This window comes from Ammodytes marinus (genome assembly GCF_949987685.1).
Source record: "Ammodytes marinus genome assembly, chromosome: 12".
In the NCBI taxonomy this organism is placed as follows: Eukaryota; Metazoa; Chordata; class Actinopteri; order Uranoscopiformes; family Ammodytidae; genus Ammodytes; species Ammodytes marinus.
In genome coordinates this window covers 14,683,249-14,700,437 of record NC_137216.1, presented here as the reverse complement: position 1 = coordinate 14,700,437, position 17,189 = coordinate 14,683,249, and positions in this window count along the sequence as shown.

Here is a 17,189-nt window from a genome sequence, read left to right as displayed (position 1 = left end):
TCGTCTAATCATCAAAAATGTTGTTTTTGCATAAAAAATGTTTGCTGAGATATGCCTTTCTTAAAATACAGTATCCTATTTAATTTACCAGTGAATATTTTAGTGACCATGACCACCTGTTCAATGACCAAAGATGGATGTTCATTCTACGCACTGAATAGAACAAATAAAACAACTCATCCCAGGCCAATGGCACTGTTCCTTGACTGCATCAGGTGAAGGGCATTTTGTCAATAATTGAAAAAAAAAATGTGCTTGCTATTCATTGCCTCGAATACAAGGGCCACATTACTTGCCCAGATTCTCATTAGCAATTCTCTATTTCCCCTCAGAGGATTATCCACCTGGAGCAGTTGTCTGTCACTCTGGCTGTGCTGCAAAGCCAAGGGGAAGCCCTGGGGACTTCTCCAGCCGCAGAATACAATGTACACTATACAGTACCAGCTTGAGCAAGGACAAGACCCATCAATATTAGTCTGTCATCTTATCTGATAGAGACAAGCCCAGTGCTGAATCACCAACTTCAGAATAGGTTCCATGTTTTGTAATGCACTTCACTTCACTCTCTTCTATGAATATGAATGGCCTCTACACTCCCTAACTCCTCAAACTTTTCTTCTACTTTGCAGAATATAAAAGTTGCATTGGGTGCATGCAAAAAAGGGCCAATACACTCCTTTAAACTTGGTAACATGCAAGCGGAGTGCACGTTTAATATATAATCAAATGAGCATTAGATGTGTAGGTTGATTTAGGTATTTGTATTAGATCTATTCAGCCCCAAACAGGTCTGCTGGGCAGATTTATGAGTACAGTCAATTCAACACAATCCTGGTACACTCACCTTAGACCCTTGTTAACTCTGCATGTGGAAACAAATTGAGCAGGAAAGTGCAACCACAGAGCTGGAAGGTAAAATTCCGCTGTGGAACATAATACAGTGAAAATGCCATACAAGAGCAATGAGGTGTATTTTGTGCTCTGCCTTCTTCCCTAGTGCCTTAAATAATTAAAAGCTCTATGTCCCCAACCGCTCACCCCCATTTAGTTTTTGTGTATCTCTTAACACTCAACTTTGTTAAAGTCAGGTCCACCACCAGACACCCAGTCATCCATCTTTCGTCTGGTTAAGCACTATTAATTGTCCACACATGTATCATGTGGTGTTGTTTATTAATTCACATCCTGCGCCCATTAGGTCCCATCAAGCATCTCCTGACAAATGGCCACCCATTAGACGACTCAGTCTTTCTAATGAGAGACAGTCTGGTGTGTGTTGCTCCCGTTACAAACAGCTCTCTGGGATGTAAAACATTTTTCATTTCTCATCCTCAGTTTGGGTTACTCCGGTGATCTGTCATCTGTCAACTGGAAACTGCACCACAAGAACAATCAGTAAAAAAAATAATAGGTGCTTTTTCATAAAGAAACTTTCATACACAAAATGCAGCTATATACTTATCATACATACAGGGAGACATTTGTATGTGAGCTACAATAACATCCTACAGTATTACCTACTGTAGCAGCCCAACAGTATAAATTGCTATAACTCACTCTAAACTGGAATGATGGGGTGTTTAGTTCACTCTCCTAAGGTAGATACCATGACGATTGACCAGTTTTAGGTGCATTGTGTTTGTTAAGTATATTAAGTAGTATACAGCACACATTAAAACACAAGCATTTTGCTTAACATGGTTGTAGGCACTTTCAGTAAGAATAATCCATGACAATTCTTATCATAATTTCTTTCAAAGGTACTATAAAACAAAACAAAAGTATATGATGCTTCATTTGCATTCTCAGAACAAACAATAGTCCAATTTTGTAGGTACCATGTAGCATGCAAATTGTAATACATATTGGAGATAACATATGTATTATTGTATCATATCATTTGCATTGATGTTTCATTAAACAGAACATTTGGATCTTCAGTTTTCTAAAACAACATTGTCAAAGCTCAGTTTATTTTTATTTGTTTACCAAATGTGCCTGTTGGTGAACTGCTTGTCATCCAACCCTGCTTTAAAAGCAAATACAAATATGAGATTGGTTAGGAAATTACATAGATTCTGCCGTCTGAAAAGTACGCTTTTACATTGAAAAAATTACAATATGGGTCAAGCCATATGTGTAATCTACAGAGTTAAATTTGGTTCGATACCTTGTGTTGCAGGTTGGTATCCATGGTATTAGGCTGTATACAATGGCAAACAGACCGATATGTTTGTGATGCATTGCAGCCTGGCCAGCCATTATGACAGTTCCATCATTTTAGCAATCTCAAGTTGGGCTACTTTATAACTTGTGACGCAAGAGCAATTTTTCTTATAATGATGGTTGGGCAATTTTCCCATCTATCCAGTCTGCCAGGTAGAATAAACAAGGGCTGCCAAAAGAAAGTTTACAGCAAGTGAAGAGAGCTTGGGGAGTAATTCAGTATTAACTGTTATGAAAAAGACATTTTCGTATATGTAAACTTTGTCTGATTATGCCACTTACACAATCACTCAATTGAAGACAACAGAACATTAATTGATGACTGTTTTAACTGGAGGTAACATACTTTAAACCTTAGCTAGAACTGTTATAGTCAAGTGAACATAAACAATGCCTTTTATGGTGATCTTTAAAACAATCACCTTACAGTAACATGTTGTACATGTATGACATCTGACAAGTAATCACCTATTCGAACCATTTCAATCTGCCTTCAGGGCACGTCACTCTACCGAAACCGCACTCGCTAAAGTTGTAAATGATAGTCTGTTGATGATGGACTCCAACATGGCCTCTGTTCTGCTACTGTTGGACCTCAGTGCAGCGTTCGACTCAATCGACCACGTCATACTCCTGGATCGTCTGAAAAACCTGTTTGGCGTTACAGGAATAGCCCAATGCCTGGTTGAAATCATACCTATCCGGCAGAACTCAGTGTGTCTCTTACAACAACACAACATCCATTTTCACCGAAGTAAAATATGGAGTACCTCAAGGTTCTGTTCTCGGACCACTGCTGTTCTCTTTGTACATATCACCCACAGGTCAAATTATTCGTAGCTTCGGGGTCAACTTTCATTGCTACGCGAACAATAGTCAGCTCTATGTCCCGGTCAAAGTCAATGATAGTACCCAAATCATAATTTTAGAGGCTTGCTTATCTGCTGTTAAAAGTTGGATGTCGCAACACTTTCTTCTCCTGAATTCAGAAAAAAATGAATTACTATTAATCGGTCCTGCGCACATTAGAAATCAGCTTGAGCAATTTACTATTAATTCCAAAAACTGCGTTATCTCGCAAAGCTTAACAGTAAGAAACCTTGGTGTTAAGTTTGATTCCAACCTGTCCTTTGATCAACACATCAAAGAAATTACTAAAATAGCGTTTTTCCACCTACGAACCATATCCAAAATACGATCCAGTCTGTCCATGGCTGATGCAGAAATATTAATACATGCCTTTGTATCTTCTAGGCTGGATTATTGTAACGCCCTACTGTCTGGATTGCCCAGGTCAACTACTCAAGGCCTTCAAAAGGCCCAAAATGCTGCAGCAAGGCTTTTGACTAGAACTAGAACATTTGATCACATCACCCCCATTTTAGCCTCGCTGCACTGGCTCCCCATCCATGTCAGATCAGACTTTAAGGTGCTGCTTTTAACATATAAGGCATTAAATGGACTTGCACCGACATATCTGTCAGACCTGGTCACACTGTATGCACCGTCACGGGCATTACGGTCTATGAATAAAGAGCTCCTGTCTGTCCCCAGAGTCAATAAGACTGCCGGCAGAATGGCCTTCTCCCATCGAGCTCCTTCATTGTGGAACACACTCCCGATACAGATCAGACAATCTGAGTATTGAGGTGTTCAAATCGAGACTGAAGACTTATCTCTTTGAGTTAACTTTGAATTAGAAACCCGTTTGGTTAGTGGGGTGGGGCCCGGGTCGGGGCATGTGGGTGGCAGTGTGCCTGCCGCTGTCCCTCGTTTGCTCGGGGCTTGGGATGGCCGGGGGCGTGGCGTCGTCGGGCGGTGGTCGCAGGCGTCTGCTGCGGCGGCGTGCTATTGCTCTCTGGACCGTCAGGTGGGGGTGGGGCATCGGGTGCTGCTTGTGTCATTTGTGCACTGATGGGTGGTGGGTGGTGTTTTTAACTGTTTTTAATCGTTAAGACATGGGTTGCTTTGATCGTTCGGTTAAAGCAACCTTTGCAACTTGCGTTTTAACCGTTTTTAACTGCTTTTAACTGTTTTTAATATTTTTATTCACCTTTCCCTGCCTGGCGGTCCACTCTGAGGCGTCACTGTGGGTGTCTGTGATTTGCTGCCTGGCTTCGGTGCTACTCTGGCTCTGGTCTGGGCATGCCGGTGGCTGCGGCGGATGCATTACACCCTTTTGCCTGTTGCCCCCGGCTTTGCTTCATTGGCCAGGCACATCCGGACCAGCGAGTCGGTCGGGCCGCTGTGGCCGCTGTTGCTGCTGTGTTTCGTTTAATGTTCTTTTGTTTACTCATTGGTTTTGTCTGTCCTCTTCCAGCTTTCTCTGGTTGAGGCGAGACGGCGAGGATCTGGTCCCCCCTCAGCATCGGAAGTCCTCATGCATCCACACTATTTTTATTTATATATTATGTTGTACTGTACTGTTTGACTTTGTTTTATTGTGTGCAGTGTGAAGCCCACTGAGGCAAATGCAAATTTGTGATTCTGGGCTATACAAATAAAATTGATTTGATTTGATTTTAATATTATCACTGTTTTATTTAGGAATAACTATGCTTCATTGTGCATGTCTATACAAAGATTGTATTGTGGTGAGGAAGCAAACCAAATACATTGATTAGAGTTTGATACACATGTACAGTATGTATCTATTCTATGCTCCATTGTGCACTGTTTTGATCTTTTTAATACAAAACCTAACCTGGTGCCCAACTTAGTATGTACAATGCATGCAGTGTTGCTATTCCTTGTCCATACTACTGATATGCATTCAATGTTATCACACTAAAACAAGATGTATGTGAGAAGTGTCATTCCCTTCATAGCCAGTGGAATGATTTTATTTATTTAAAGCATTGAATGTAAAATAATGTAAACGCCCCATAAAATAAAACTGTGCCGAAAGGTTTTGCTAAAACACAACTAGAAAGACAGTTTTCAAGCATTCACTGCATTATTATTTCATTACCTTAATAATTGAAGGCCATTTAAAGAAGCACTTTGCCCATCTTCATCTCTCTATTGTGAATTACTTTTTTGACATTCATGTTCTATAAGATTGACATAATTTCTACTATCAAGAGAGTAGGCATAAGAACAGAGACATACATGCAATATATAATTTAATGTAATATATAATGTATTAATGCAAAAGAACACCATCCATGGGACAAGATATTTCTAAGCATATTTTCTTTCCTTTACTGACCTACAAAAAAGCTATTGAGGACGTCAATTTCATTGAATATGTTTGGTGGCCTTAGGCCCAAGCACCCACATACTATATACTATATATTGTTTTTTTTCTATTCATCTGATGACCCACATATACATGCATTGTTAGTTGTTTTTCTTTTTTCTAAATATAACTGAATTTCCATCACTGAATTGACACTGATGTAATTTCAGTCACATGCTTGATGGAACTAAAAGCTACAGGGTTGCAGTCAATGCCACTTTAACCAAAAGTCAGCAATTTAAGCCCAAGACAAAGGCTTTGAAAGTCCTATCCTGCACAATTCAGGATAGGATAGGTCTCACAGTAACACGTGACTTTTATTTGGTTTATTTGTCATAATTGACATATTCTTTCTGTTGTTGTTAGGCTACTTGAACCGTGATTACTTCAGAAAAAAAAAACACACAAATGAGGATGAGATGTCTGCAATAATGTGGCCATGAAAATGACCCCTTCATTACAGGCTGAGTCAAGGGCTGACTAAGATTAATGGCAGACATTATGGACAGGGAAGCTGAATGTTCATTTGCTGACCAACATCCTGCCCTCAGCACAGCTCATTCATTATAGTTAGAGGGACGTTCCGACTACACACACTAATTATGATAAACAACCGGTAATTGAACATGGTCTGTTGTCATTGGCACTACACCATATTGTCTCGGATAATATATTAAAACCATACAAACACAAGGAGATGTTGGTGAAAGACTGGATATAAAGGCTACTGGTTGGCCAGAGGTTTTTCAAAGTCAAATGACTCTACTAGCAGATAGTAGATTTCAGTATAAATTAAGTTGTTACCCCAGCTAGTGCTTGCTGCACTTTTACATACATGTTGACATGATAATTGGATAAAGGAACAGGATGGAGAACTGGTGGCTCTCTACCACTGCGGCCAATCTTGAGAAATATGATTTGATGGACAACAGTACATGCATCACAGCTCTTTTACATTTCACAATCTCCTTTTATACTCAGATGCAACTTCACTTATCCTCCTGCCCTTTGCCTGTGACATGGGATATCAGTCATGGGAAAGTCCTCAGGCATAGTTCAATACCCAAATTGGTAACACTTTACAATAAGGGTACATTAATTCACTGTTAATTAATGCTTACTGTTGCTATTAACGGTTAGTTAGCATACCAGTAAGTACATGCTTAGTTAATGCTTATTAAGCATTTCCTAAGCATTTCTTTTTCATGGTTAGTTAATGATGAGTACATATTGAGTATGCATTTACTAAGCATTAACCAACAGTTAATGTACCCTTGTTGTAAAGTGCTATCAAAATTAAACTTGATCTCTGAAAACAAGGCAAAACTCTACTCAGTGAAAGTGCACACTTTTTATGCCCCTCCCCATAATAAGCTTATATAGAAATAAATCTGGAATGCTTGAAAGAATCTCTAAGGAACGCTTTTTATGAACTCGGCAGAACATTGCAGCAGGGCAGAATGGTTCAGCAACTGTCACATGCGTGTTTCATTTTGGCAAAGGGGAATCAATTACTTTGCGTTCTGCAAGAGCTTTAAGTCACATCCTATACACTGCTTTATGACAAATGAACCGTGGCTTAATCAAGGCCGTTGGCAGCAACCTAAGACATTACTGTTTCTGCTCTGAAAAAGAGATAAGAACATCACAGCCATTCATTAACATCACAAACTGAATAGATATTTGAAGCACTCTGGTCTTCATCACACCTAATGCCCCAGAACACATAGTACAGTTCATGGTGTGTGACTGTAATCCAATCTGCATACACATGCTTCAAACATTATTCGTGATGACATGCCTCCCTTTTTCCATGGCACATTTACCGAAACCATTTGTAGGTCATATATCTGTTTTGGACACTGGAAAACAGAGTGACTGAATATATAATTGCTGTTAACAAACGGCTTTGATGTTGACCTGTGCACAAGCTGTGCAGGGCTGTGCACATGATGCTTTTTACATTAATTCTTGTCAACCCATGCTTCAGAAGATGTGACTGTTGATGTTAAAATGGGTTATTCCTTGTGCAAAATCAAATAACCAAAGCAACCATACATCAGGGAGCCTTCTTGATCTTGGTGCATGATTCTCAATCGTTGCGCCTAAGAGTTGGAAAACTGCTTGTCATGTTTAAATTACAGTATGTGTTCTTCATTTTCTCATTTTCACCCAAGCAAATTGCATCATCATATTTTCCTTCTAAATTGAATATATGTTTCCACATATCAAAACATTGACATTTAGTTATCAGGATACCTTTGTGCCTGGGACAGTTCGGAACAGATAAAGAAGAGAAGGAAATCCAGCAGTTTCTTGAAAATGCTGACTTGGATTATAACATTACCAGGTGTGTTGTTACCTAAATGCTGACTGCCAACATTCGCACATATGTCCGTATATTAAACACAACCATAAATTAAGTTAGGCAACTTGTATTAAATCATTTTCACAGGGAAAATAGTAAACATCATTATCATGGTACATACGTTACTAACATACATAAAGTACGATACAGTATATAAAAGCAGGTCACTGAGCATCACCTGTTCATTGACTGTACTTGAATATCAAACCACTTCCTGCATTAAATGTTGATTTAGATTAGATGAAGAACATGATTAATCAGAAAGAGAGAGAGTGAAATTGCTGAGTTACAACAAGCTGAATGAGGAGGATGAATTAGGATGTACAGACTTGTCAATTTATCCTGTAGATATAGGCCATGCTTTTGTACCCTGCAACTAAATATATGATTTGTATTTATTTATTGTGATTTGGCGAGTGGTTTGGGTGAACAGAAATCAACAACTCGTTAGAGTGGGACACAGGTTGGCTACAGTCATTTTTTTTAAGGCCAATGCATGGTCATAATTGAAATATCCAATGGCCCAGCACATTCAGACTGTACCAAGATTCTGTACCCAAACATTACTATAAACCCCAGAGTCAAGTCAGTTTAAATTTAAGTCAGTCCACAGCTCGTACCTCCATTGTTGTTTGCAATCAGGTCTTACACAACTCTCTGTAAGTTCAAAACAACTACCAGTGTTGTTTAGATAAAAACAAGTAAATACATTTGGTTTACATAAGACTCCCTGCAGGCACCTATTGTGCTTTTTCAACTTTTATGACATATAAACGTTGTTATAATGATTTATAGTCATGTTTAACCATACTAAAGTGTCAAATGATGACTTACATGCATTTAGACATATTCCCTGCTGACCGTCTGTGGTGGCTGTGCACAGCGCTAAACACTAGGAACGCTGGTCGCGATTCACTTGTTCAAATTTCTGGGATTTATCTACGTAGACCAATCCGGATTTTCCATGTATGGTAATGCTGCAACGTGCTCAGGCAGGCTCCTGCCAGGGGACGGAGAAGGACAAAGCCGAGTGTTGACAGAGAATGTTGAAAGCGCCCAGATGAGAGGAAGAGTTTCCCGAAAATCTACATCTACGTTGTTTGTGCCGTGATTCGTGTCAGGTTGCTATATAGGAGTCATAATGAGAAATTAAGACCAGAAAAGTAGTATAATAGGAGATCTTTAAGGGTAGTGCTGCACAATAAATACAATGTTTCCGTCAGTTGAGTACAGAACTTAATTTTATCTCTCAGAGGACTAAAGAAGAAAAAAAAATTGTCACAGAGGTAAGTCATTGATTTGAAACTGGATGAAAGGAAAGCGCACTGCATTATAATTACGTCCTGCATTGACAGATTAGGAGCTGTCCATTTCATTTGCAGGCATGCCTCCTCCATTATCAGGTGTGCCGATTACAGCAGCAATGAGCTTGGGCAATGAGCAGCAGTTTGAAAAGGTTTAATGTGGCTATAAGGAAGCCTTTCTACACAAATAAGCCACTGTTAATATGTTACATAATCCATTCTTCTGTGGCAGTGTGGTGTCTTATCAAATGATTCTGTATTCACTTGTAATGTACTTTGATTTGTGAGTGCTGAGGAAAATCATTGAAATGAAAGAGGGGTGCCAATCACAGTCACATTATATGACAAATAATAACTATAAAATAGAAATAGAAAATAGCTCTGTCAAACAATCCAAAACAACACGGCAAAAACATATATAGACCTCAACTTAATTCAGTTTTCAATATGTCTATCAGAAAAGGCAAGCAAAGCAATTTGTGATTTAGTGTGTGTTTAGTGTGTGTGTGTGTGTGCGTGTGTGCGTGCAAAGTTAAGTGCGCTCAACAAGGATTCCATTGTATTGTCCCCACAATACCCAAAAAGATTCTAGTCTCTTTCACAATCAGAAAAAAAGACTGCTCTGGGTGTAATGCAGATCCCCACATACAAACAAAAAACATTAACTAGAATATCAGCGGCTGTATATTCAGTTCGGTAACAGTGCATGTTTACAATATTTACAGCGGGTACAGTCACTAAATATATAGTGTAGTTTAGGTTTGAAGAGTTAGCCTAGCTCTGCCAAGAAGGCCAAATCCTTCTACACCCTCCACCTGAGGCTATGTAATGCAGTTATATGCTATACATAAAAACAACTAGCTAGCCATAGAGTGTGCTACTACTAACTTAAATAATGCCAAACAATGCTTCCATTGTAAAGGTTCTCTGATGACATGTCCACCTAGCAAATATTGATTCTAGATACAGTAAGTATAGCATTGGTTAAAATCGATAACCCCCGAGAATGTTCGCAAAAGGCTACACTTTATTATGTGGTAAAATGTAGGCCCTATTTGATTAAAGAATAACTATTCATAGACAATTTCACATAATACTGTGAATTGTAATATTCATTTGGGATTTCAGTGACCCTTCATTTGTTTTGTGATACCATTTGAATCTGGAACTGGTTACATTCTAATTTCATGCAGCTCTGATATCTTATTTGGCTGGTGTTTCAGTTCTCTCAGGCAACAAATCAGTTTCTCTGCTCTGTGAAAACATTTCAGGTTTTTGCACAGATAAATTGATCCATCTGAGAAATTGTTAAGTAGAGTATTTTCCCCAGCTGCAGACAGACACCATTGGGAAATCACTGGATTGTCCTCGGCAATGACATGAATGGCGGCTCCGGCAGACACAGAGAGAGTTTTAATCAGGCATGATGACAGGGGAGAGACGGAGGTGCGTGGAGAGGAATACAGAGGCAACACAGTGAAAGATCAACATCATGCCAATGATACTGATATAATGCTTATTCTGGCCTAGTGTTGATTTAAGGTAAGCAGGTAGTCTGTAAACCCTTTTGGTACACATTCATCTCAAGAAGGAGATTTGATTCATCCCGTGCTCTATAGGCCAGGTCAGCAAGACATATTATTTGTTCACTGACATATTTGCTAGAAAGACAAAGAAACTCTTTTTTTTTCAAAATTGCTTGTTGCTTTGGTCCCTGTTTGAAAAAAAGAGAGTAAAAGTTAATATACTATATAGTATATTATGAAAGCATATCACAGAAGGTTGAGGACCTACGCCAATGATGGGGCCTTTAGTAAACGAAGGTACTGTGAAAAATATGACTCAACACTTTCTTTACATTGGCAGTGAGATAACTGACTACAGTGACAGGGTCCTGTTAAGCAAGCTGTTTAAGAAAGCACTTGGCACTGCATTCAGTATAAGAGTGATTAACTATGCAAGATTGTGCAGTTCAACAGCCACACTTCATAGTTTGACGTTTCCCACTTTCACCTAGCACTGTGAATGCAGTAGAAGATCCCCTTGCGATGCCATTCACTGCATTCAGCTGGCTCCTGCTGGTGAGAACTTTAAGTTATATTTTGAACAGATACTCTGGGAAATTATCCTAAATGGGGGGCATACATAAAGGGAAAATACATGTTTAAGGGGGAAATTTGCGCCAAAATGTAAAGCTGGTACCTTTAAGTGCACAGTTCAAAATGCTTGACACAATGGTATAAGATTTAGATGTCACAGCACAGACAACCATGACAGCAAGCTTAGGCTGGGTAAGTCTTCAAGGGGACAAAAAAAGTGAGATAAAAGGAAGCTAAAGGAAATCTCTGTGTGAAGCCTAAGCCTGGGAAATTGATGTCCTCATAGTAGTTTGTCTGTCCCACCCAGTCTGACTGAATCAGACACCATGGAAAGCGGCTTACAGCTATTGTTGTGCTCTCAGCTGTTAAAGGTTGTATGAGAGTCTTGCACAAGGAAGCCAGGAATAATGCCATTGCACCCATGACTGAATAAGCCTTAAGTCTACCATATGAAGGTTCTTGATGTTGACATTTAGTGAAGAGCACGGTTTGAATCTGAATTGTCTCAAGTGTGGTTGCACCAGAACAATTGTCTATAAATGTTTCTTTATTTCAAAATAAAGACTCCACAAAAAGTTTTAAAATCATCTGGTTGTGTGCATTTAAATTAGTTAAGTCTTTCTGCAGGTGACGCATAACAAAAACAAGTTCAAACAGAATGATTGTGGATCTGTGTGCAAGTTTACTTGGAATGTGTAAAATAGCCTCATGCTCTATTAACAATAATTGGAATCAATGTCAACATGACCCTCAATTTCTGACTTATATTCCTGACTTAATGAAATCCCAACTGTTTGTTGTCCTGGCTCCCAAATGGTGGAACAAGTTCCCTAGTCACATCAGGACAGCAGTCTTCACATGTTTAGCTAATTTGTAGAGTGGCTTATTTGAAGCTAAAGTACTTACATGATTCTTGCTGTTCTGGATTTGTACCCTCAAGGTTGAATGCACTTATCTGAGGTTGCTTTGGATAAAAGTGTCAGCTAAATTATGTCTAATGTTATAGGATAATACACTGAACAATCTGTTTTTTGTACTTATGCTGCACCTTATGCTAGCCAACGTGAATCCCCATGACCACATTAATGGATTTGAGGACTCAAGGTTGAATTGAGGTCATAGTAATATTACAAACAAGACAACAATGCATACAGATTATTCAGTTTAATGCAATAGCAATTGTAGCTACATGGACTCAAGGGGACAACTCTAAATGACACTAACCATTGTTGTTAGTATACTTACCTCATCATAAAATGACATGCGTGATATACATCAGCCATGCAGTAAATGGCTGGCTATTTCTACTATACCGTATATAGATATACCTGGAGGCAGAGGCATGTGTTTGACACATGACTATAAGCCCCCTTAGAAAAATTAGCCATACATGCATGCATTTGTCTCCCACTCTATTATATATTAGGAACTAAGCAGAGTAGTTTACATTCATAGGAGAAATATATTGATGACACTGACCAATCTTAACAGTTACTTGACAGTGGTTTGGTATGCAATGATTATGTTATAAGTGAATTAGCATACCATCAAATATATATAACATTGAATGGAATATACAAACTGCATCATCATAATAGTCCATCTAAGTCATAAATGCATTCATATTATATTTATATTCAGGCATTATTGCATTATGGTCATATTCGAATAGTGTAGGTTAAATTGACTCATTGGTTTGCTTCTTTCTTTTTTTGGCTACAGTCGAAGGCCTTCGGGCATGCTTTTGCTCAGTTAACAAGCATTTGTGTTTGACTCATTTTGGATTAAATTGCCGGTAATGAATTAACACTCGATCCTAAAACTATATGACCAACTAATTCCTTTATGTGTTTTATTGATTTGTCTTGGCCTTTGTGGAACGTTATACCCAAAAGTGCATTGGAATTGAAGGGTTGAACACTGGGAGTGAGTATAACCATAATCTGATATACAATACAGAACAAACATTATAAATATGTTTATTATTAAAGGAACTCAGATTTGTATTTCAGCTGAGGAGTACTTTGAGCCCATTGCCGTAGCAGCTTACAATCACATTTTAGAGCCAAAACATGTGTATTTGTAAATCAAAATGATCCCTCACAATATTTTAAAAAGGCAAGTCTCTTGGATACCAGACTAACTCTGAAAATCATATGAGACTTTTGTCAGAAGTTAAAACTGGGCATAATTGAGACAGGTACAGTGTTAACTCACATGGCTGCGACCAGCACTTAAAAAAATTATTTTACGATTAAGGGTGTGGGCACAGTTGTACAGGAGCTTGAATAAGGAGGAATAAATTAGCAGTAGCTGTGCGAGGTGCTGTCATAAATCACAGCCATTCAAATAAGCTATTCTCATTTCCTGTAAAAGCAGCATATCTTCCATCATTGTAATAGGGGTCGCTCCCCCCAAAAAAATAAAAATAAAAATAAAATACTAATGTCCTCATCTCGGCAGTGCAAGACATAAATATAAGGCATACAGATGAAATCCCTGTCCCCATGTTTGTTCTAATTGATGCACATGCTTGTTTCTGTATGTAGAACCATCAGACACACATTTACCACATGTCCTCATGTATCTAATACATACTGTATATTAACTAATGACTTGGAACAGCAAACATCATGTGTTCCATAATTATTTTTTAATTATGTCTTTAATGTCCATTTTTGTATAAATCGGAACAGTTAACAACAAGATCCCTTTATCCCTTCCAACTTATTTGTGAAGGCCTAGAAGAGCAATATATCATTCTCAATTTCCCAATCCAAACACCAACCAATCTATCCAACCAGCAATGACTGACATACAGACGGGTGGCAAATTGAAGCAAAAAACCCTGAATAAAGGAGAGGAGAAAATAACAAATTTGGATGCTTCCACACAGGTGCACAGCATGGCACAATTAACATCCAGTCATACTCTGTGTCATGAATACAAATGCTGAGCAGGCCCAGTTGACTTAGAAACAGGGCTCATTATTTGGGACGTAGATGACGGGGGCCTCAGTCGCAAAGACTCCTCAACTGGCCTGGGTTTCTACAGTGACTAAAGGGACGTCTACATTTAAATCCACAGGGAAGAGATCAGTATGGGCTGGACATTGTGGTTGACAACACACATTTGATGACCCTATTGTCTGCCGATCAGAGATGCTCATGTCTTAAGAGATGTGGAGAAAAGTGATATGTTCAGATGAGTCATCCTTTAACATCGAGTGGACTACTAAACCACTCGCAGATCAATGCACATGTTCTTCAGCTTGAACCTTCAGAGTTCTAGAAACACAAATGGTGATTTCTCCTCATCAGTCCCCCTGAATGGAACATGACGTTAAGGAAATGCTGGTGTGACCAGCCGTTCAGTCAGTTGATTCTGACTCTGGACTTGAGGTACAACATTACCCACTGATAATGACAAAATGCAGTTACATTATTTTACCTTTTAGCATATGATTACCCAAATGTGGTACACAGTGTTGTTGTTGTTGTTGTTGTTGTTGTTGTTGTTGTTGTTTTATTGTATTGTATTTTTTTTTTTATCAAAATGTATGTTGTTACACATAACTAGTCGATGTGTATTTTTGGTGATGTAAATGTAGACAATGTACATGATTGCTTTATTACAACTTTTGAATGCAGTATTTTTGAAAGAGTACTCATTTTGTCGACATTCAAGATCAGCATTTTATATTGATAAAACATTTAACACAATCCTTTCACTGCTCCAGTTAAGGCATGCATTTTTAATGTCTAACATCAAACATGCCATAAATAGCATTATCCGCTACCCCTTCTGTGGGGAAGCAAGTTTACATTTACTGATGTACTGTACACATTATTTTTCAGATTACAGTTTTTCATGCTCTTCCTATCCATTGAAAACCATGTATTTTCAAATTGTGTATTGCTACAAAAATATGATGATCTGATAGAACATACATTTCAGTAGATTAAACCGCCCAGCTGTATATAGTAAGTAAAGCAAAAGCAGTTAAATGCAACAAACAAATTCATTCACCAGCAATAATAAAAACAAATTATGTAGCAAAATCCTGACAGGGACCATTTGTTCTGCACAAGGGTTAGGTTTCATCATGTAGCTGATACTCTTACATCCCATAAGTAGGGTTTTGACTTTGCAACACGGTGTTTTCACAGTGCGATATTTGTATTTAATTAAAAGACCTGTCCTGAATACTTCTTCCTCCACTGCTTCTCCCTGGACATTATAACTGAATGTCTAAAGGGGCTTAATACCAGAGGAGGCCCCTAAATGCATCAACGCAGCCTGATGGTCTAGAACATAATATTTTTTCAAATGGGCCTGGCTTGGAGGGAACATTCTTAGATCAGCTTCATACTGTCTTTCCCAAGCAAGGGGAAAAGCCACAATGTAATGCGATCATCCAGGTACAGCAGATATTTCCGTTAAATTAGTGTATAGAGGCACGCACAAAGAAAACAAACCACAGAGACCATTTGGAATAAAGATGCATTTTAGGAATATAACACTGGACTTTTATTTTCCTTCACCCAACTAACCAAAATCACATCTGTTTTGCCACAGAGCTGGACCGGATAGAGGTATTGGTGTGTTAGCCAGGGTTATTCATCTATGGTCTGATGTATGCCATGGCCCCAGGCTCTATTCCTATGAGACGCCACTCTATTTGAAGCCCACTCAGCTTGCTTATCACCATATTCTCAGTGCATCAGTGTACTTTTCTACACATCTCATCTGATATGTGTGCCAGGAATAGAAGCATAAATAAATGATTGATGCCAGATTCCATTATGTACTTAGTTATCAACCGGAGTTAATAATGTTGTCTTCTATTTGAGTTTACCACAGGCCTATACTGCAGTGACTGGGTCCCTAAAGTAGCAAACGTTGCTGCAAAAGTGTGTCGTTTTCCCGATAATGCTATTGTATGGTTGAGCTATTTTGAAAAACACATTGCGGGAAGCAGTGATGTATCAGAACTTCAGAAGTCACAAAAACAACAAAGATGTTTTAGCATGACATTTAGATATTCAGGTTTATGTTGGAAGCAGGGTCTAAACTACAGGAGAGGCCAGGGACGATGCTTTGCCGCACTGTATAAGACATGAGATTCCGTGAACACAAAATATTTGGGGGCTGTAAAGTATTGTCAATATGCTATTTTTATCCATGCATAACATTTTTTTGTTTCCTCTTCCTCACAGATCAAACACTAAAATTAGGGTATCATTGACGTGTGATTTGTGCATAAGGGTGATTCATTAATACAAATTTACTTCAATATAGATACAGGTTGCAGGTAATTCTTGCCTACACCTTTGAAACTATGTGATGCAACATCATAAACCGTACTTGCTTTTAACTCAAACATCAGAAGAACAATACACTTTCTTATTCATTGCCAGTCTGCGCGACAACATGGCCAGAGGCAAGGGAGTAGGTTTGATTTGGACATTGGTGGGGTCCGTTGGATATGAAAGTGCTTCCTAAAGTTGATAGGTTTTTTTTGTATTCGCAATGATAATTGAAAAAAAAATCAATAAATCGGCTTAATTAACATGTTTATAATGCATATCTGAATATCTATCTCCTTCTCTATCCTCTCCTCCAGTCACTCCTTCTCTATCCTCTCCTCCAGTCTCTCCACTGCCTGTCACCTGACAGAAGTATGTTGATGCATGACATATGAACAGATATATTAGGGTACATACATGGGTAGACAAAATGTTCACACAATTATTATGTTTTATTCCCCCAAAATATATATGTATAAAATCTCTTGAGCATCTGCAATGTGCTTGTTGTTACTGTACATGAGAGGGAAACCTTGAAGGAAAATAAAGGTTATTAAATTTAATTAATGTTTATTTATCCCCCAAAAAATGTTTAAACCATTGCTCCCTTTCCACACAAATAAAACGTGAAAATAATGGTAG